This window comes from Falco peregrinus, chromosome 11, assembly GCF_023634155.1.
Source record: "Falco peregrinus isolate bFalPer1 chromosome 11, bFalPer1.pri, whole genome shotgun sequence".
Classification (NCBI taxonomy): domain Eukaryota; kingdom Metazoa; phylum Chordata; class Aves; order Falconiformes; family Falconidae; genus Falco; species Falco peregrinus.
The window spans coordinates 5,348,399-5,371,332 of NC_073731.1; the positions used below are offsets into that span (position 1 = coordinate 5,348,399).

The window sequence follows — 22,934 nt, forward strand, 5'->3', positions numbered from 1 at the left end:
ACTGTAAATACTCTTGCTGCTTCATGCATATTCAGGAACAATGTATGCAAAAGGCATTATGAACAGGCCTGAATTAAAAGTCAGCCTTATACCACCTGCTCAGGAGTGAGAATGGGGTCAGGATGTGGACAGTCAGCTGGAATTTTTTGGAGTAGCATTTAAGACTGTCCTCAGACTTATAACTGGCACCTCTAAGACCAAGGGAACAGAGCCAGGAATTACAGCTACTTGTTCCTCCTTCCTAAGAGTTTGTAAATTGAGGATATCGCCCTGTATTTCTTATGCAGAAGTACACTTTAAAGATCGCATTCTTTCTACATTTACAGCTTATTCTGGACCTCTCTTAACTAGAGCCTGAATACAGTTCAAATCCAGTCCCAATGCTGACATTTGTGCATGCTTCTATCCAGTATTTTGTCAGGCAAAACTCCATTGGCTTTGCAAAGGGCTGTGCTTGAGCAAGAACATCAGGTTTGACCTTTCAATTGCTCAGTGACAATTAATAACAGCTCAAACCAGATATTTTTCTTTTTGTTTTTTTTAAACACAATACAAAAAGTCCAGTCTGCTACAGAATGTTTGCTGCCACTGAAGCTCTCTTCACCAAAACTAACAGAAAAAACTGGTTCTTTTCCAAAGTTGCTTCAACATGCCTTGAAGAACCTATACAAGTTATACAACCTATATAGAGTTCAAGAGTTAACAGATCAGCACCTTTCTGAGCACGCATGCTTGCATCAAATTCAGCAGCACAGTCAGAAGTCTCTGATTCCTATACATATATATAAATGCAGCCTAAACCAGTTACACATATAAGTCCTCCTGTGGCAGAATGGGAGTGAGAGTTCAGCTCCCATCCAATCTTCTATCTGCTAGTAAATGTTTTTTCCCCCTTTCAACCTTAAGACAAGCAAGGGAGATGGTGCGGTTTGGAGTCCAGTCTAATTTATCTCCTCCGTAAATCTTGTGAATTGCTATCTAAACAACTGTTCTATAAAGCAAACCCTCTGACTGATTGGTCCCATGTGTCATAGGGCCAGGTCAGATAGGTATCTATTCACTTATTCCATGAATGAGAGAGGCCAGCATAAATTTCATGTCAAATCTATGTTTATTTAATTAGACTACTAACTACATGAGACAATCCTGCCATTAAAAGGAGGAAGGTGCCTTTATACTGTGGAGGAGACCAGGCGAGTAACTAAGTTTATAAGCTAGTCCATCACTTCATTCCATTCATTCATCCATTCACACTTTTTATTTTTTATTTCTGACATTTAAGTCAGAACTCCACTTTCCAAAACAGCCTGAACCTCCCTCATCTTTCCAGTGGCTGTAGAAGAAATACTTAAGTATGTCCAGATCACCCAGCTTAGCCCAGTGGTTTCCTACACAGTTGAACAAGAGGCATTTTACCTTCTCTTTCAGACTTGCCTGCTGTTGAGGCCTGAATAAAATCGTGTCCCCTTGAAAGACAAAAGCAAAATTCCCACTAAATTAATCAGAACCAAGGTTTCCCTCCTCATACAGCTAAGAAAAAGAAGTCTACAAAAGCAGTAGTTCTGTGTTTGGGTTTTTTTTTCCTTTCTACAGACAGGTAAGACAGCTAACTGTTGTCACTTAGAGGCATTAGAAGTCTTAGCTTTGCAGCCTGTCTCTTTTCCCAAAAACACTGCCAGGCAGACTGGAAGCTGTAGGCTAACAATCAGAACTTTAGATCAACTACTCTAGTCATCACTTGTGGCTTTGGGGAAAATCATTACCCACATGCCACTTAGGTCAGTACTAGAGTTGTACTACATCGTGAGCTCATTATGGAGTGTGATGCTATATGGAAGGGCAGATCACTTCCAGTTTTCTTGCTTTGAGTGTTCTGTTCTGCGTGCATTTCACCAGAAACAATCTCATGTTTTAACATTTCCATTAGTTCTAACACACAGTTTGTACAAGTATCCTATGTCCCTCCTGGTTTGCCTTGCAGATCAGTGGGAATTGTCCATTCTCTCCCCAGCTTGCTAATACTTTCTCTAGAGTGTGGATAAACATCAGATGAGAACTCTATTCATGTCTGGATCTATTTCCTTGAGATGCACGTTACATTACTCAGGAAAGAAAGCTGAACCTGTAGACAAAGTGCTGTCCAACATCTCAAGCACTGCTGGTTAAGTACCTGGTTCTTCTGTGCTTTTTAATGCTATTTCCTTGATACCACTATTTTATGGTACCACATTTCAGTAGCACCTAAGTACCTTGAGGCATAAAACTGACCAAAACTGAGAGCACACATGGTGTCCATGAAAGACGGATTTCTACCTGCCCTGCCTTTGGGAGTTAAGAACTCTGCTTTGACGTAATTTTTTCCCAAGTGCATTGATTTGTGATTTAAAGATCAATTAATTTAACAGCTTTTTGTTGTTATTTAGTATGAGGTAGATTGGTTTTTGGCAAGGTTGAAGAGCCTTGAGATAGGACACTGTCGGTACAGTATTACTTTCACAAGTTTTTCAAAAAGGAAGATGTAGTTTTTCCTACTGATGGTCAGACCCTTTACTGCCTTTGGAAGACTTTGCATGGTCAGATCCTTTTGCCAAATAATAGTTTATTTTTCTTTCTTTCCACAGTTCCACAGGAATGCAGCTTGTCTTTATTAGCTTCAAAATGAGCCCTGTGGGTTCTCAACTTAAAACAGAGATGGTTCCCTATTCTGATTATCATCACTTAAGAGCAGCTACCAAAGAACAGACCACCTCTATGTGCACACTTGTGTCAGCACCTAGCACAGAAGAGCTTTATATGAGCTTTATATCTCATGACCTCTAGTTACTTCTGTAATGACATTGTTGTTATTTTTCAAATCTGATAAAATTAATTTGATAATTTATCTCTCCTCCTGCAATTGGTTTCAACTACACTGTTTCAACTACACTGCATTAGCCAGCTGACAGGGGAAGAAAAGGGGGTTTTAGTGCTAACAAGTGTTATAGTGAGGACAGGCTTACTGGACTGACGGGGTTTTAGAAAACATGGAGTGCCTAAAATACCTCTAAGTCAACACCCAGCCTGAAATTTTCTTCTGTATGCTTCTACTTTCCATTCCAGACTATCTTCATCTTTATGCTTGCTGTCATACTATGTTTTAATCTTTTACCAGTTCACTGTAAATCTCGATATCATTATAACAACAGAACTGAATCATGCTAAGGCATACAACTTGACATGACTGAAAGCTACAAAACAGGAAGTCTTTAAGATAAATCCAGAGCTCAGAAAGTATCACACAGAGGCCCTAATAACTACTGAGCTGTAGAATTACCAGTTCTGCCAAAAGCAACAGATTTCCTTCTGATCTCAGAGCAACTGTTTCCACACAAATCACATGTGGAGACATTTTATAGGGGTTATGCTATCTATGCCTCTTCTGTTTTCTCCTTGCATAGATTCTTGTATTTTGACACTACTTCTCCTCCCATATAAATGGCCTTGTAAATTAAATTTATAGCTTCACAACTGGGGTCAGATCAGTACAGTTTGTTCTAGTTTGGAATATAGAATAGGAAGGAACGTTCTTAATAGGTTCAGGACAGACATTATTGCTTGGGAATGGAAACAGGCTCCACCAATCACTAGAACAACAAACTGGGAATTGGGAATCCCTTGTTTCATCTTGGCTGGCTGTGTGAACAAATCATTAAGTCTTTCTGAGGCTCCAGTACACTCATCAGTAAAGACGAAATCTGACCATTCCTGTCTACTTCAGAGGGAACTGATCTGCACTAAGCACTGACGTATTGACATAGAAATGACTATAAACACATAAATCTAGGTCTCAGTTTTAAATGGTAAAAGTTAACTCACTGTTCAGGAGAATGACTCTGAGCCCCACACTCCTACCATACTCCAAGCATATTAATTCTTACCCATGCAGTACTTCTCAGATATGTCTTTGGAGATGGCAGGCACTCAGCTTTATTACCATTTGCGTAGTATGCTTCATCCATTTCCTACAGTGAACATGAGTGTTGCAGATACCACAGTATTGTTCACTGTCAGAAATGGAAAAACATTTCTAATGAAAGATTACGGCAGGCACCGCACATGCCATGTGCCAGTGTGTAAAGCCTTCAGGAGAATGGACATAGTATTCGTCCAACTCTTCCTGAAAAGATGATTTGCCAGGCTTCAAATTTCCACCACTTCATCACTTAAAGATGCCCAATATCATATATTGCTATTGGGTATATACACTATTCATCACTGGAAAGTTATAAAACAATCAAATGCAGTATCAGCCTGTGTAGGCACAATGCAGAGAGAAATTTTGAAATAGGGGGAGTATGAGAAGTCAAGATCCACTAGCAAACTTGGGTGAAGAGCAGAATTCCATCGACAAAAATTGCACAGGCATTTTTGTTACTGCTAGTGACAAATCATGATTATGGCAGCTTCGTAAAAAGCTGAACATGCTTTTTGCTCTGCATCTTCCCTACCCACGTTCCCACCCCAGACTACTGTAGCATTTTGGCTGTCACTTTCCTGCTAAAGGAGGCAAAGTTTAGTAAGTGGGACACAAGATCAGGCATCAGCACAATTGGGCTTTACTCTTGGCTATGCCAGTGACCTGCTATTTGACCTTTTCCATGGAAACAATAGCACCTTTGTGTGTCCTTATATCTATTCCTACACTTTGCAAGTCCTGTGAGCAGAGCTCTCCCTACGTGTGCAGGGTACAATGCATAACCAATCCCCAGTCTTGGTCAGGGCCTTAACATCCTCAAATAAAGCAGATAATTTTTACTAAATGTCAAAAAATGCACTCTCAGAGAAATCAAATGGTTGGCAGAAAAGTCTGTACAGAAGTGTCATTCTTTCCATTTTCACTTCCTCTCTCGTTCAACTTTCAACTTTGTATGTTAATCTTACAAATATTCATCTAAAAAGTAAGAGGCATTCATTGCTCATCTTTCAGGCCTAATATTGGTGCAGTCCTTACTCAGGTAGTCTATACACTTTCTGAATTAACAGTGGCTTTTTTAAAGACCCTATCATGACCAATGGTTAGCAGATCATGCAGTCTGCACTGATAAAAGAGAAAAAAACCCCACAAACCAAAAACCAAAGAAAAAGAGAGAAAGCAGCCCAGTACCTTTATACCCTTTTACATGTTGTTCTCCCACCTTCCTCCACTAGGCTTCTTTGGATCTTGTTTTGAATTTCTGGAAATAAAAAAAATGAAACACTTAAAACCTGTCTAAATAGAACATACATATCTGTATCTATACATCTATATATCTAAAACAAAGAAGTGGTATCACATGACTCACTGGAAATCAAGGTTCGTGAGGGTTACCCTGAAAAGCTCAAATTATGTCTACTAACAGATACCCTGCAACACCACATGACTTCCAGACTGTCTGCACTGCAGGAAGGTGTTCATCCTGCTCTCCAAGCCAGAGTCAGTTTGGTGCACATTTGAGGAAAAATGAAACTGACATTATGACTTTTTTTTTCATTAAATCTGATAGAAGTCTAGACATGTTATAAATAACCAGGAGGAAAACAATAGGCAGAATACAGGTAAACAAGTCAAAAGCTGTATGATACACACTGAATATCCATAATACTCTAACAGTTTCATCCCAGTGATTATAAATAACGTGTATGTTCATGTTTGTAAAATGTAATTAAATAATACAGACTATAACAATAGTAATAAGTATTTGTGAGTATATACAGTATCCTATTATCTTTGAAAACTCCAAATAAACTAGTCATTTTTTCCAAACCTACTACTAAAAAAGCAGCTCTTATTTTCTTGAATGTGTAACAGTGATAGCAATCCCAATCTTAACTACAAAGTGCCAAACTTTGTGATCTATTGAAAACCCTACCCAAATGAGCAGGCTTGAGTCTTTCTAAAGCATAAAGTGTGGGGTAGCAGCACTGGCACCCTGATTCTTTGATTCTACTTTACAGTTCACTCTTGGTTAAAGCTGCACTAGAAACAAATAGGGCTCAAGGCATCTGAAAAAATACTGTTCCTCAGCTGTGAGGTCATCTCTTACATTCAATCAGCTAGTAGGTAAATTGTGTAACAGGAATATCCAAGCTGAAATACTCAAACTGCCAAGGATTATGAATATATTGTTTTGCTTTGGAAACAAATGCACTGTAGAGACTAGAGTCACAGTGCAAGGAAGACATAACAAAGGCTTTGTTTGTAAGGGGATGGAACCACTGCTCTCTGGTCAGGGATGAGGTTGGCTGATGTGTTTTCCATAACAGTCAACTGAACAATCTCAGCACTCAATCCTGGCCAAATACTAATCTGCTGAATTTATTACATTTGGGGGTTTAAATTAAAATTACCATCCGTAACTCATGTGTGGTAAACAGCACAGAACACGTGACAAGAGAAAAAAAGCACCTCATGAAAAGGTGGGCAAATTTCACTAGGTTTGAGGAGCCCAGAGGACTGTGATACTGCACATTGAACATTTTCTTGCTAAGCAAAAAGCATAACAGCTTAATGAGGTTATTTGCTAAAAACCCCTCTGTTCACCTCAGTAATGGTCTGTGCAGTCCAGGTCTGGAAATGTAGTTGGTTTGACCAAAGCGATACTATCAACCGAACAAAGCCAAATTTCATAGGAAAAATGCCATGGTAGCCAGAAATAATACACATACACACACAGAAGAAAATCCCAGCTTGGGTTTTGGGGTTTTTTGTTTTGTTTTGTTTTTAAGATTTCTGCTCTCACAATCATAAATATTCTCAGGACAACAAAAGCTGATTCAATATTGCAGCTATGTGGACTGAGGTAGGTGAAATCCCAGGCCACTAAACACACGGTATTTGGACTTCTGCAGGCCCACCATGTCACCCAGCACTCCTGGTCGATAAAGCTGCTGGTGGTGACTCTGTGGTCTAATTCCTGTTATATCAAGCAAGGCTGAGGGCTTAAACCTTTTTTCTCTTTCATTACAACTCTTATACAAGTGCTTTCTTCTGGAAACAGCAAGTCTATTCATCTCCAGTTGAATAAGCCTACAAGGTATGAATGCCAGCAGGTTACCCACTGCATGCTTTCAGTTTGACGTGCCAAACCATGTGTTTGACATGATTACTCCACAGAAATGGAAATGGGTCTGGGCTTAGTGGAAACATGTCACACTGCACATGCACACAGAGGTGCAAATTACCTGCAAAATGATGCTGGGTAAAATTGGCCTAAAAAATGTTTTGAGAATAAGTCTGCTGCCAGCAATGCTTCCCTATTAGCCTTCTTTTGTCCAAGTGTCTGCAAATCCTACGGGTGAATATTGAATTCATTTTCTAATGAGGGTATCATCCAACAAGCGATCCCGTCTTACTGATCCCAGGAAAGTACGAGTCTTAGGAACTACCCAGATAGGCTCCTCTACCCCTCTCATGGCATCATTCCTTCCAGTTCATAATTCCTAGTACAAATAAAAACAAATAGAGTGGGACCTCAAGACACGCTAGGTTGTACAGAGAGGGTCCATGCTTACAGTCTCCTGTGTAAAAATGAGGCACAGACTAAGAACTGGTCATAAAATATTGTACAGTCAAAGGAGATGGGCACATTCAAACGACAACTCATCCCATCTGTGGGATGGGATGGCTCAGCTCTGTAGGTGCTCGTCTCTCTTTGCTCTCTAGGAGGAGAGTAACTTAGATAAAAAGGTTAACTTTTTTAGCTTTTTAAGGTTTTATTGATGACTAGTGGTAGACAAGAAAAATCCCATGTGTACGGCTGACAAAAAAGGTCTTCCTACCCTCATGTTGCAAAAGAGAACAAATGAGGCTAAAAAAAATGATCAGTCACTTGCTTAATGTCATATAACAGCTTAGTAGAAAAGCTAGAAATGAAAACTCCTATTTTTTTGGTTCAGCCCTTCCTTCCCTGTGGTGAGATAGGCAGGAAAAAGGTTCTCACTGCTTTCCAATAAACAGCAGTGGAAATACATAATTGACTTATTTCACACTTTGTGCTTCCTGTCCATTTCTCTGTGAAAAGAACACTGTCCCTGTTTTATTTCTTCCTGACCTAAGTCAAAGACATAGAAATTTAGACCACTTTTCCTGGTTCCTTGGCATTTATTCCTAGAGACATTGTTTACGTTGTTAATTTCACTATGGCCCAGTTCTTCAGCTGAGATAGTGCAAGACTTGCAACCAACTTGAATGAATTCAATACGAGGTCTTAGACATTGCTATTTCAACACAAAAAGACAACAGAAATCATGTGGGAGTTTTCAGGGAAGAGGATTATTAAGGTTTTTTCTCTTATAACATGAACATAATCTTTCACACAAGATTTCAGTTTCATTGACTCCCACTTCACAAACTAGAGATCAACCAAATCTTTGCTCTTTTCAGATCTAGGACTAACAGAAATAGAAATCAGTTAAAAGAATCATGCTGGTTCTATCTGTTCAGCTGAGATGTTAGCACAGAAAGAGCAGAAGTAGAAGGACCTTTTCAGAAAAGTCTCTGAAAAAGTATTTGGTTCACTATCTGGAGACCATGACCCAAGTAATTTTTAGTGGTGGATTATTACAAACAGCACCTAAACCCGCCAGTTTGACAAACAGAGCACCTGTAACACAAGAGCTCATGAAATCACCAAAATGGTGTTGAAACCATCAGTTACTGATATCAAAAGCTAAGCAGAAAAGAATACATTTTTCAATTTTTTAAAAACCTACCTACTTGTTTAGGTGGGCCACACAAAGACGATTAGAAGAAAGATCTGAATTTCTACTTCAAGAGGTCAATCCACAATGTCCCAGGCCTTCATTCTCACACCAAAGTACACACAGACTGGAAGACCGTTGAGGCTTATGACAACAGCTGTGAATGCTGCAGCAGATTCAGAGGAACCCTGGTGAAAAGAGCATTTCACAAACATCAGATGTAGCAGGCTGCTACATTTCACACTGGCAGGAAAAGCCTGGGAGTTTAGCTCTGACTCCCCTGTATGACATGGCCCACATCAACACCAAGTCTAGTTTTGATTTTGTCTTTTAGGACTCAAAAGCCATTTAAAAATAAAATCAGATAAATTTGGTCATTTAAATGTCAGTGAGATGTTTCTCCTTTTTTAAAAAGATTTACCCAATAATGACAAATCCATGCTAAAGCCTAAACCCAAAAATTAATAAAATATTTTAAACTACATTTTTAAAATAGTGTTGAGATACATGTATTTATTGTCAAACTCATACAGAAAGTTAGAGCACTGAGTAGATCAATGTCACTGTAACCAACACTTACTGAACTGATAGCTAGCTTCTAATAGCAGGACCTCTTCTATAAAAAACAGAAGAAATATTGTCCTAATTCTTGTCCATGTAACGAGTTCTTTAAAATGACTAGTTCATACAGAATTGGTAAAGAGACTAGGATTTGAGAAGGAAGGAAAGTCTCTTTTCCTCTTGTAATTCATGCATGAACAGGAAAGCTTAGTTTACTCTTGGCTATAAATAAAATAGTTATGAGAGGATGATACCTGATAATTCTGAAATGTTAAAGAATGTAATAACCAGAAGCTGACCTTTTAATTTCTTTACTTTTCTGTGTAACAGGTTACTTCTACACACAAAATATCTTCAGATTTTTTTCCCCTATGTAATCAGGAACATTAAGCTATTTTAAACAACTAACAAAAATTTTGGTGGTCTTTCTTGTACATTATAATTTAATTCCAAATTTTATCTAACTATTTTAGCAAATACTGGGTAGCTATTAAAATGAAATATATTGTTCATGCTTTCTAGCATAATTCAAATTTTAGCAAGTTTTCATAGTCTTAATGTTTTGTCACATAATTTCTGAAATATATACATAGGGATAAAGCTATAGCAAAAAAGGTCAGGACCAAAGAAAAGAATTAGTAGAAATATATCAGTGAACATCAAAATTTTCAAAAATTTTAAAGTAGATAGAAAACAAGGCTGAAGTGAATTATTCAGCGGGTTGTTTATATCAGGACCTCATCACAGATCATATTTTAAACCAGAAAGGGTATCTTTGCCACCCACTGCTGCTCCAGCAAGCAGCATGGACTCTCAGGTGCACAGCAGCATTCTTGTGCTTTCTCGGTTCCCCAGAGGTAGAGAAGCACACGCAGGTTCCCAAAACAAAACCATGTGGAGAAAAAACCTTTCAAGCGGCACCTTGGCAGCAGGCTTCTGGTCTACACATGCCTTTTTCTCAATCTTTGGTGGTGTTTGATCACATGTACACAGACAGTTCTCTTTCCCCTTGCATAAACCTAAAGATCTTCCCTCATCTATCAGATAGTTTCTAACATCTCCCCTGCAGCAATCACTCCCAGCCTCCAAGGAATTCTCAGTGGGAGTCAAGAGAACCTTTTCACAGCCACTGCCAATATTTCACCTTATTTTGCATGAAGAATATGTGCCTAACTGTCCATAACGGTCACTACCATCCATGGGCATGCACCCATCTTAGAAAACATAACCAAGAGCAGAGTGCTATGCAGAGTTTGGGGAGGGGGAATGTGGCAGCTAGGCTGTTATTTGTATTTAGTTGCTAGAAGGCTATGTAGAGCAGAGAGTTACAAAGATTAATACTTGTGTTTTTAAGTTGACATTAACATAATGGAAATGGTGTGTAACTCCCATCTCACCAGCCATCAAGGGTCTGTCAGCCTTAGTCAGTGTCCCAACGCCCTCTCACTCATCCTCCTTAAAATTAAATGAGTCGTTATGCATCTGACATTTCTTCCAGAGACAAGCCCCAGGGTCCTCCTTCCTTCTAACTTGCTTTCGTCCAGTTTTGTGTTTTAGTAACTTGAATCATCCTGTAAAATCTATCAGGATTAGTTTCCAGTATAGAAGCACTTGTACTTGATCCAAGCTAATCAAATGTTCTTCAGATACTAAGCTCCAGGGTTTAGGCGAGCACACCCAACATATTAAGGAAAAATTACCTTCCTAGTGTGGCTACTATATCCTCCTTTTTGACCCCCTTTGACACAATTTTGGCTGAGACAAGACGGAGTTAAAGCCATTGTGAATAAGCCAAAAATAACATAGTAAGTGTATGCCCGATGTTACCAGAAAGTTATACCCCAAGACAAAAAAATTTGGGTTTAATGGAACTGGACATTTTTTACATACTAGTAAAACAGGCTTTTTAGCAGATAAGATTTTGTTTTCAAACTCAAGTTTCAGTTTTCAGAATGGAATTAGTAGCCATATTAAGGGGTATAGGAGCTCATATTATAATCAAACACAAGTCTGAACTTACAAGTCATGTATGACCTGGCAGTTAAGAGGTTATGGTGAGTAAGAAGGTAGACCACAGAAAACCAAAGAACCGGAAACTTGCAGTTTAGTGTTGATGGAAAAGCTTTGGATTAGATGGATGCAGTACTGAATAACTTATTTCAAAGCAAACAGCTCTAGCAGAAGTTTCTGACCCTTTATAGAGGAAACACTGAAGATGTATGATGTAAAAATTCAGAAGCACACGTTATGCTGCAAAGTCTTATTTTGAGTTATATACAGCAAGTTCTGTGTTTACGCAGCTTTACAGAGTAACTTCCCCTTCTTCCATTCACAGGCTCCATCAACTGGATGACTTCCTTAATTTGAAAAATCAGTATTTATTATTCCAAGAAAGTTGGTTCAACGCTTAGCTTACCTACATGCCTAGGCAATTTAATGGAATTTCTGGAAGGCCCAGGATACAGACAGTAGAATACCTAAACATTCAGTTCAGTCCTCTGTCAAAATCACTTCTTCTATGCAGCCACAGAAAGAACTTCTTTTTCCAACAGTGACAATTCCAGAGACATCCAGATGCTGACAATTAAAAAAATGGCAAAGAATTTCAGTAGAATTTAAAATCAATCCAATCCAACAGTTTGCCATTCCAGATGGGGTGGGGGGCTTAAAACTGGAGGGCTTAAAACTGGAATATCACACACAAGCATGAGCTTCTATTGCTGACAGATATTAAGGGACAATAAATGAAATAGCTTAGAAATGTATGTTCCCTAGGTTTGTATGAGGCTGTGTTGATTTACATTCAGTATTGTCTTGGAACCAGGTGAATAGGAGGTTAATACTAATTCAGCCCACTAAAATACAACACAATTTGTCAATGAAAAACTTGGAGAAAAAGGGGAACAGGCTAGTAAGAGGAACTGATTTCCTTGAGTGAACTTAGGCTTGATTAAATTTCTGAAAATATAATGTAACACTAATAACAAATTTAAACTTTGACCGAGGATAGCTCTTTAATTTCCATTGGAATAAAACAGATGTCTCTAGAGTAAAATGAACAAAATAAAAAATATTTTAAAATTGGACAAAAAGTCCAAGTCTCACTAGGGAAGCTGTACATGCAGTTCCCATTCATATTAATTGTAAGCATTTGTCTAAGAAAACATGTGTGACCAGTTGCTACAGCTCAGCTGATGACTGGCAACTTGGTGACGTGCTCGATGCCGAAATCTATCTAGAGGCAGCCTCTTGTACTGTCTAATTAAAAATAAAAGCAGATAAAACTCAAAGATCATTCATTTCAGGGAGCAGAGTCCTTCCCACCCTTTCTATTTTGGTTAAACCTGCTCTGATTACTAGTAGACTTTCACTGGTAGGGCTTCTCATGACAACGATGTAAGAATCCTAGGTTTCCTCTCTCTCTAAGGGAGAAATGAGTTACTTGAACTCAAAGAATCTAATCCTATCTAAATTCAGACTAGTATCAAAGTGAAACATTTCAGTCACTCCCAGAAAGTTCTGACTAACACATATTAACAAACCAGGGTACCAGGGGAGGGTGAAAAAGGCTTATAGAATGCCTTGACTGAATCAGTATTACAATTTAACTTTCACACTCGTAACAAACTCAGCCAAAAAGCCCAAACCACTAAATGGCCAGATTCTCTTCTGGTGTGAATCAGTATAGCTCAAACACGTGCCCACTGTATCCTTTTTAAAACAACAAGTCAGGTACAAGGATTTGAGATCTGACTTATTCCAGGCAGTTATTAGATCCGTATTACCATAATATTTTTTTTATTTTAAAAATATCACAAGATTTTGGCCCAAGTGAAAAAAGAAAAAAAAACTTTTTTAATTTTAAAACCTCCGTGCTATTTTTCTGGTTGTAACTTTGTCGTTTTATGACATGACATTTATTCCTAGATATAAGATGTTAAGAAATATCAGATCACACTAAGAGGCAAATTAACTTGATTTTCTTCCCAGATCTAGATCACTTGACCCGGCCACAATTATTAAAGCTAACATTCTGTTCTATCATAAAGGTCACTATTTGCTGATTCCACTGATTTTTGCCATACTCAGCCTACAAAGCTTGCTTTAAAATCTCTGAGAAAACATACAGTTTGTTTACAAACATGTAGAAATAGCATGCTTGGGTGTCACTTCCCTGAACCTCCTTTTATAGATTAATTTAAATATTCTGGACTTGTCCTTGCTTAAAATCCTTCCCCATCAGAGTACAGCAATAGTGCAGGAGGCCTTGGGGTGGCAGAGACAGTGGGACCGACACCATGGTGCACTACAGCACTACTGGGAGCAACACAGGGTTACTTTTTAGAGAAGGGAAAGTTTAGTGCAGAAAGGGAATGGAGTGCAGCCTGGAATAGAAATTGGTGTCAAGGGGGAATCCTGCTGTGAGGAATTTACTGAGCCCAGAAACTGTCTCTGTTTTTATTACTATTTATAATTATAAAAGATGGTAACTTTTAAAACTTTCCTTTCACAGCAAAATCCCAAGGTCATGGGAATCACCAATGCCACAAATAGATGACTGAGACAAAGATATGAAAACCTGCAGCTGTACTGGCTCTGTCAGCTACGGGCTCTCATTTCTTCTCCCCTGTCCACCTCCACCCCACGGCCCCCCACCTCCACCAGATGGACTCACTGTGCGCCGGAAGGTGAACAATACCTCAATACTAAGCTCAGGCAGCACCGGCAAAATTAAGAATAAATTCAGGTTCACAACATGTCATGACTCTTGGTGCTCCCCTGCAAGACCCTTTTGGGTTAATCCAGGCATTCATTCGACCTCTGCTCAATCTGTTGATGGTAACACAACTGTGACTGCCATGAGGCCCTTTGTCGTCAGTAAAGGCTGGGATTAGAGCCCAGTACAGATCGCACACCCCAAGTAATAGCTGTGCCTGGAAGAGCACTTTAGCTCTGACCTAGCAGTTTCAGGAGAAAAAGGGAGTAGGCCAGGAGAAAAAGATGCATCTGGCTTTGAGTGATGGCAAGGAAAGAGCATAAGGAGAAAACAGCCATGATTATGACAGTCAGGCTTCCCTGAAGGCCTGGCTTCTTCCCTGCCCCTCACCTTCCAACCTTCTTTTCCTGCAGATCCCAATTGTTTAATATCTTCACATCTTTTGTCATTTGTACTCCAACACTTCCTCAGCCAGACCAACCTGAGAGATTTTCCTGCAAGGCACTGCTTGCTAGTATCTTAGTCGCATTACTTTCACAACCACTGGAGCTCACCTCCCTTTTTCTATGCTGAAAGGAGGTTCAGCTGCCACCCAAACTACCCAGCTCCTGTAAGCTTTAAGAGCTGTGTCTTTATCGCTACTCAAATGTAAAAAAATATTCTGCTGGAGATTTGGGAACCGTTCGCATTTGAGTGAAAGCCCACAAACTACCTTCAAATCATCACCAGTAGAGCATGCAGAAACTCATGTAACTTTGCTATGAATCAGTTGCAAAAAACTACTAGAGCTTTGTTTACTGCAGGTCCTAGCAGTCATAGCTGTTAGATCACATAGCTCAACATAAAGCCTCACATTACAGGAGTCATTACAGGTAACAGTAAATTTATTACTGAAATGCAAAATGAAAATGACTTGTCTTAAAAGTAACTTGAAATTGGACAACTTGCAAGGAACACAGCCATGTGCCAATCCCAGGACATTCTGCCTGCACAAGAATTACTAGGATAGCTTCACTGTCACTAGCAAAGCTCATTCAGAAACAGTTTATTTTGCATGTGTGGAGCTCATAGGAAATGTTTCAATCTAAAGCAACTGTATGTCCATAAGAACTGTTCCCTCCAAAAAGGCTTTGCTTTCCACAGAAAACTGCAATTTTTCATCAGAAGAGCTAAAATCCACCCAGTAAAAAGATTTTCAGCTTTTCAAAAAGACGAAAGTTCCCTAGAAAAATAAAAAGTTTCAAACATCAGCACCAGGTACAAATCACCCGGAAACCCTAGACTAACTGGGCCACTGTTTCCCTCTGTGGTCTTTCCCAGGGTGTCTCTCTGTAGCACTAATCCCCAGCTGAGCCTCCAGCTAAGAAATCCTAACACCCACCATGAGTAAGCATTATAGTTCAGTGAAAATTTTCCTCCACATTTGTTCCTTTGTACATGACTAATCAGGATATAACTCAAAGTATCTTTCCCACCTTCTTGTTTTAAAACATAGGCGGTACAGACAGTTAAATTAGAGTGGAAACATTACTCCAGCAACTGCCTTTACCAGTAAAAGCAGACATGCTTCTTTCCTCCTGTCTATCCTGAAGTAGAACAGCTTACTAGCAGGTGCCACCGATTATACACTGCTTACAGAAGAGTTGCAGATAGCTATGAACCAACAACTGACAAAAGTTTCATCACAACTGCACTTCCTCATTTTTTTTATTACCTTCTTCCAGGCCCTGTTTTCCTGATGTGCCTTACAAATGCATGCACCTTGACACAGGTTTTCACGTCCCAGTAAATCAGAGTACCACCTTTTAAACCTCACCACCTGGGATGGCAACTCCCCAAATATTAGTAATTTGCCACTCCTCTTTCCTAAAAGCGTACAACATACTCGCCTGCAATGTTTCACTCATTACTTCTTATCCGGCTGTCTGAAAGTAGGAAAAAATATTTCATGTATTTTTATAAATATTTTCAAGCTGCACAACCACTGCATTTTATTTCATTTATAAAACACAGGGTGGAAAGGTACCAGGTTTAATTCCACTCATCAGCAAATATTTCTCTGTGGGCAATTTCAAGGAAGTCAAGACAATGGCTAACTCTAAGAAAGAAAGGAACAATATTAGCCCAGGCATTTCTTTATATTACTACAGAACAATGCAAATGAGGTGGAGAAAGATTAAGGATCAGCTTTTCAAAATTTTTTAAGCAGACAGACACTTCATAGGGTTTTCAAAGGTCCCTACAGAGGTTAAAGATCTAATTCCTTTTGATAATGCAAACATTTAGGACATCTAGATTTCCACTGAAACACGAGTGAGGCCATGAACACTTTCAGAAAGACATACTTTTTCCTGCAACTGCTTAATGTAATGCTACATAATCCCATGTAATGGTTTAATGCAGTTAAAAAAAAAAAAAAAAAAGTAGATGCCATTCCCACAGGAAAAAGAAACATGTATCTCTTGTCATTTTGACAGGCAATGACGCTGAAGCCCCTGAACTGATGCACTGTGATCTTTCTAACAAGGCTGAGAGGCTATGTAAGTTGTAGCTCTGGAGATACGGAAAGTGGTGTATTTGCTGTAAAACTGTGCTGTAGAATCAGAGCTTATGATAATGTTTTTTGGTCTCTGTGGCTACAATAAAGCAAATTTTAAATGTGAACTGAGCTCAGAAGAGTTTTTCATTTTGTCAGGACTCCAATTTTTGCTGTTTAATTCCATGTTCTAGGTCCAGTTGTAGCCAAAGAGAAACAACGGTATATCTCACTGTCGGAACATGCACAGAGGAGTGAGCTTTCTCTGTACTTTGCTGTATCTGATCAGTTTACTTCAGATTTTACAAAAAAAACTCCATTTTACAATTTTACAATTAAAATCTCTATGATTTTCCCTCCTGTCCCTTAAAGCAGAGTCTGGAAAAGAAAACCCCTAACTGTGCCATCTGCAATGGATACACCATCTCAGCAGCCATCCAGCTACACTTGGGCCAGGTGGCAAACACCACCTAAATGCTCTGTTTTCAAACAATTCAGTCTATCCAGGGAGCCTTTTGCTCACACCAGATAAAATTCTGGGCACTGGAAGGACCTGGCTGAAGGAGGAAAGAAGAAATAATATGGGGTTTCCAGTTCCTTGTTCAGTCACTAAGAAAATATCCTTTGAATTAACAACATTTAAAGTGAAAAAAAAATAATTTACTTCTCCAAGATGTGACTTCTATTTCCCTCCCCCCCACCCCTTTTTTTTAAAGCAGAACAAGAGTCATGTGTGCTTTGGTCATTTGTGAGCCCTGGCAGGTTTCAAGGAGATTCAGAGCTGTGGGATATAAAGTTTTATTCCTGCATCTAGAGGCTTGCTGCAGGGAGATCTCTGAGAGCTGAAGTGACTGCTCCTGTGCCCCTCTACAGGGTCCAAGCACTGGAGTATCAGGGGACTTCAAATGGCAGCACCATCAAGACTGGGCCTTTTCAGCCCAAAGGTTCAGCTTAGAGGTATGATTAAATCCAATTCCCCCATTCCCGACACACAAACCCCAGGCATGACACAACTGAACAGCCAGAATGATACCTGTCCTTCCCTCATCCTCCCGTCAGGCAATCAGTCCCAAATCAGCAGCAAATAGCAAGTTGCAGAAGCAGCATCTAATTCAATGAATTCAAGTTCAAACACGTGAGGGATTACTGCACAGGCCATACTGTTCACATTCCTGCTCAGAGACAGGAAATGTAAAGCTCCACTAATGCATCTCACTGAGATCCCAGCTCCCAGTTTACCCATGCTCTTTCAGGAAACTCTGATGCTCACTCAGTTGTGTTTCCACCTGAACATGACCAGGGAGAATTCTCCATTTACCCATCCTTATTTTTACATGAGGCACGATGAGACTGTAACATCAGCTGGGGTTTCTTGCTATTGCAATACACTTAGCTTTCATTTTTAAAGGATGTTGTTTTTTTCAGTCGAAGAGATCCTGAGGCTAATTTCCCATTCACTATAGAGAACAGAAGACTTTCCTGTACAAGTACCAAAGACTTTAGTAGTGACCTTGGTTTTTTTCATGTCAGCCAAGAAATAACCCATCCCTGTTACCACACAAAAGCACTTATTTAATGTTGATGGAGAGGAAGTGTACCACCTACTGAGTCACCAATGCCACATCCTAAACACCTGGCTTTTGCCTTGCTGGGCTTCCATTAAGCATGAATCTACCCTGACTGGAGCGGTAGAAGAAGTCTATAAATAAAACCTCGAACCACACAACACTTTCCTGGATAGGAGGTATAGTGTGATCTGCTAAAGTTTACAGACTTCCAGAAGAAAACTGAAATCCTTTCCCAACCAGATACATCTGCTTTGCTTTTGTCCAGTTTCAGGGATAACTGTGCGTGTCATGTCCCAACGCAAGGTATAAAATCAAGTTTCCTTGAAGTCAGAAATAAATAAAGTCACAGCTACAATTTTAGTATTTTAAAGCAACTGCACAAAATTACGGCCAAATCTGCCAAGGTGTTAGATGCCTAATCTCCCACTTTCCAACTCCTTTTGTGAAAGTTCATCCAAATTCTTACGTTCCCACAAGACTTCTGTATAAAAAATACATTTCTTAAAGCCAAACTAAAGACATTTCTTGCAATTGAAATTTTTGCCTATTCAGCAATGAATCATTTGCCATCCACAGTACATCCCAGAGTTGACAAACAAAGCAGTATTTGCCATCCTATTGCAAAACACAGTACAACATATTTTAGGAAATGATTCTTCATTAAAAAAACATAATCTAGGGCAGTACGATGCAACAGAAGTCACACAGGTGGGCTGTATCCTGTGACTGGCTCTGAAGTAAGCATGAAAACAGTCACAGAACATTTTGGGGGCAGGAGGAAGCACACTTTTTTTCTGTCGGACATCAGCTTGCAGATGGGCTCGCTCACCTTTGGTTTGTCCTGAGTCAGACCGCAATCCCTTTAACCCCCATGCTGAGGAGCTCAGACTCTTGGCAGTGATCCCACAGGTAGGATGATCTAGCCAACATCCTTCAAAGACACTTTCTGGAATGTGCTGCCACAAGGCAGTGCACGTTTTCCACAACAAAATGAATGTTTATCTACCTAAAGCTTCGCTTCCTTCTGTATCTGCTACCTGAAGAAATGAAACAACTGTGCTCAGGCTCAGAGACCAAACCCATAAATATATAGTTTGAAGGGAGGAAGAGGTAAACTAGGGAAGATAGTAATGACAAGGAGGGTTGTTTCTGTAATTCACATCCTTCTTCAGCCTGAATTTCTTGCCTCTTTTAAACTAATGTTTGCAACATGTAATTTTGGAAAACCTCACACGTTGCAGAAAGTATTTGCAATAGCTAAGCTTTTTTTAATATATAAAGTATCAGGAGCATCACCCAGGTCAGTGCACCATTGCACCAAAACAGAGAGAAACCAAGTGCATGCAGACATTTCCAAGAGCAGGATCACCACAGTACATACCACCAACAAAATTGCTAATACTGTTTCAGTGAGAGGTCCCAGTACAGATTGAACAAGGGAAGCCACTCCTGAAGAAGAACACGAACTTGAACTATTAAAGACAAAAATAGTGCATTTTCTTTTCTTAGTGCATATCCTTTTCTAACTGATAGCACTATACTTAAGCAGTAATAGGCCTCTGCCTCAGTGGGACTACGGCATCGTTTTTCTCAAGAAGCACCCAGGAAGCCACAGCAGACAATTGCTCTCCAGGAGAAACACCACTGGCAGAATACCCTAAGGAACAAGTCAGCCTAATCAAGATTCTGCTCACATGCAGAACAGGAAGATAAGATTCCCCTAGCTGCATAAGAATTCTCTAGTGATATTTCCCAGAGGAGAATGCACCAAAAATTAAATTATCATAGTAACTGTTTTGTTTCTTTGTTTTCTTTATTCTTTTTTAGTAATTTCAACACAAAGGTAAAAAAGTCCACCTCCCCCCCCCCCTTTTTTTTCTTTCACTTTTTCAAAATAAATGACAGTTCTCTAGATTTACTAGATCTCCCGTAACTATCCAATTTTCTCATAGAATAATTACTTTTATTGTCACTCAGACTTGGCCTAAAGCCATATTCTGAAACCCCCAAATGCTAAGTTAAATAAATTATTTGTCCTTTGCACAGAACTCAGCCTCTCCAGACCCTGCACATGAGAAGCCCCTGCAGGGAACCACGCTTTCATAGTCTCATTCCTAGCTCCTCACACTTCTTGGACTAGAGATATGGACAGGCACATCGGAAAGGGGCAGAAAGAACACTTCACAACCATCTTATCCTGCGAAAGGAGCACCAGCACCCATTCCCACAGAGACGAAATCCAAATCGGAATCATACAAATCCTAGAATGATAGTGTGGCTAGGAGAAAAAGATGAGATTCCTTCGCAGGTTTTGCCTAAGCCACAGCAGGACCCTCCAGTAGGGTTATAGGCCCAGACACGATGAGGCTGCTTCAATGCCGCAGCACCCTCTTGCTTTCATGCATGAAACCCACCTTCTATCTGCTAAATCAAAACACAAAGAGTACAGCAGAAACATCTAAATTTTGAGTTTGTAATAGGAATAAGCCCCTTACACAGTTTCACTTTCTGTAGGTTACGAACTAACTTCCAGCTCCAGTGGCTTTGGATTCAAAGCCAGAGCGACCTGGCTTCAGGGGAACTATTTCGCATTTCAACCTCACACCTCTCGCATTGAATTCAAGTTGTGGGGAAAAGGCTATCACATCAGCACTCTTGCTTAACATTTTGAGTCACATATTACGTTAGTCACAAGACACAGTAATTGTCTTTCCATCCCTTTTCTACAAAACAGACACAAAAAAAAAAACCAACCCAAAAACCTCCACACGCCCTTGACTCACAATTATCAAATAATCCTGCAGTGAAAAGTTACATATTGCTATTTACTTGTGAAAGGGATGTAGGAAGTCTCACTCCCAGGGGCTGCAACCAGTCTGCAGAGCACCAGCGTACAAACCGCTGGGTTGGGTACAGCTGATGGGCCTGACATTCCTCCAGTGCAAATGGCTCCATCTCCAGCAAGGCCCCTCCACTTGGTCCCCTTGCTGTCCAGTAAATCATGCAGAAGTTATCCTTCTTGTCCCAGTTATTTTTTTTTATTTATTTTTTATATTTTTTCAATAAAAGCAACTGAGGGCCTTCTCATGTGCAACCTCCGCACTGAAATAACCTCCACGTTTTGGATTACAACAATGAGAAGACAGGGAGCAGCCAGGCTTTGCCTCTGTCCTCAGCTCACTCTGGTGCAGTTCAGTGCCAGAGGGATCATGGAAGAGGCTCAGCACTCCAAGCGTGTTGTTGCTCTTCCCTTCGACTGCTGCGATATTAAGCCATCCAAAAAAACGGGGGAAAAAAGTTCAATTTGCACAGAATGCCCCAAGCGCCCATAAGCAGGACACGCCAGTACTCCCAGCACATCCCTTGCTTTTCAAATCATTTTTCAACTTTACAGCTCGGTAGTATAACAAAAACAGCTGCACAGCATTGTTTGGTCCCTTCCTGAGCTTATTACTCTCCGTCCTTGCTGCTGCTGCCTGCTGGTTAGCAGCTCCTTGGCCTCTTCTCATGGCATCTCACTGGTTTGCAGAACACCAGGTGCTGGCTGGCAGGTAGGGACAATCTCACAAGAAAACAGCAAATGTTTTGGAAACTGTCTTTTTTCCACAGGGGAGGGGAAAAATAAGGCATCGCATCCACACTGGTCCTGGTTTACACTGCCATGTTTTGCAGAGCACCCCCTGCACACAAATATGCCCTGCTCGCTATGGCCAACATTTCTGTGCCTTGCTCCAAATTATCCCTGTACCTCTGTTGCCCTTTCTGGTTTGGTTTTTTTTTTTCCCCTCCTAATTTTGACCACGCAGGCTGGAGGCAGCAGTTGGGTGGTCCCCACTACCCTGCAAGGAGAAGCACCAGAATGTTCCAGGGTTCTGGGCCGGGCTGGCAGCAGGGCTGCAGCGCCAGACACAAATTCACCATTGTTTCTTAGCTTTTTTTGAGGTATTTTTAAAACTTTTGAGGAAAAACATGCCTTTCTCTGTGCCTCAAGCACCTTCATTCCACAATGAGGGCACAAAAGCGCCGGGCAGGTGAGGGAGTCACGGCCACCCGCCCGCAGCGGTGCCCGCCAAAACGGGAGCTGCCGCGCAAACCCCTCAGCGTGAGGAAGGCCGAGCTGGGGGGTCACGGCGGCCTCGCTGTCCCCACACCCCTCACCACCCCCTTGCCTTCCCCTTACCCAGCTGCCCTCAGCACCCTCAGGGACGCCCCCGTCTCGCCGCTGGGTGAGGAAAGATCAGTCCCCTCGCCATCAGCAACTGCTTTGCGCCTCGGGAAATGGCGAAGCGCGGGAGGCCGGCGCTGGGGGCGGGAGGCAGCGCGCGCCGCCCGCACGGCCGCTGCACACGGCTGCCGCGCGCGGGGCGGGGAGGCGGGAATCGCCTGAGGGCTCAGGCTGGCCGCGGGCAGCCCTTGGCACCGCTGTCCCCGCTTTTCCCTGGCCAGGGAAATAAATACTTGATGCATTGCACCACCTGCTGGTTTCTGCATATCGGACACATGAGCATCTCACAGGTTAAGAAAGAAGGGTTTCGCGGGTGGTTTTCGTGGGGTGTAAGGCTCCTGCGGTTTCTTGCACATGGGCATTTCCTGAAGATTTTCCTCCTTGTCAAGGAATTTAAGTGCCTCTAAATAAGCAGCCTAAGAAAAGCCACCTCCTGGAGAAACGACAGGCAAATCAGTGTGGAGTTTAGGGATTTCTCTGAAGTACAATCGTCAAAATCTAGGCTTCTCCCTATCCCTTGAAAACAGAGCCTGGTGAATTTTGCAGAGCCCTTGGGGAATTATTTTCTGAAGTGATCCATTGATGGTGGGCACTTCTATTTGCTCTATA

At 40.8% G+C, this 22,934-nt stretch overlaps 1 long non-coding RNA gene across 1 annotated transcript in view; it reads right to left on the bottom strand.

Moving 5' to 3' along the window:
- LOC114012509 (uncharacterized) overlaps positions 1–22,438 on the bottom strand; it is a 366,234-nt gene extending 343,796 nt beyond the window's left edge. The window contains exons 1-3 of the long non-coding RNA XR_008749105.1: positions 22,281–22,438; positions 8,731–8,906; positions 5,144–5,213 (exon numbers count right to left, since the gene is read on the bottom strand). This is a non-coding gene — a long non-coding RNA (uncharacterized LOC114012509). The remainder of the gene's footprint in view (positions 1–5,143; positions 5,214–8,730; positions 8,907–22,280) is intronic.
- Positions 22,439–22,934: the final 496 nt, after the last annotated feature.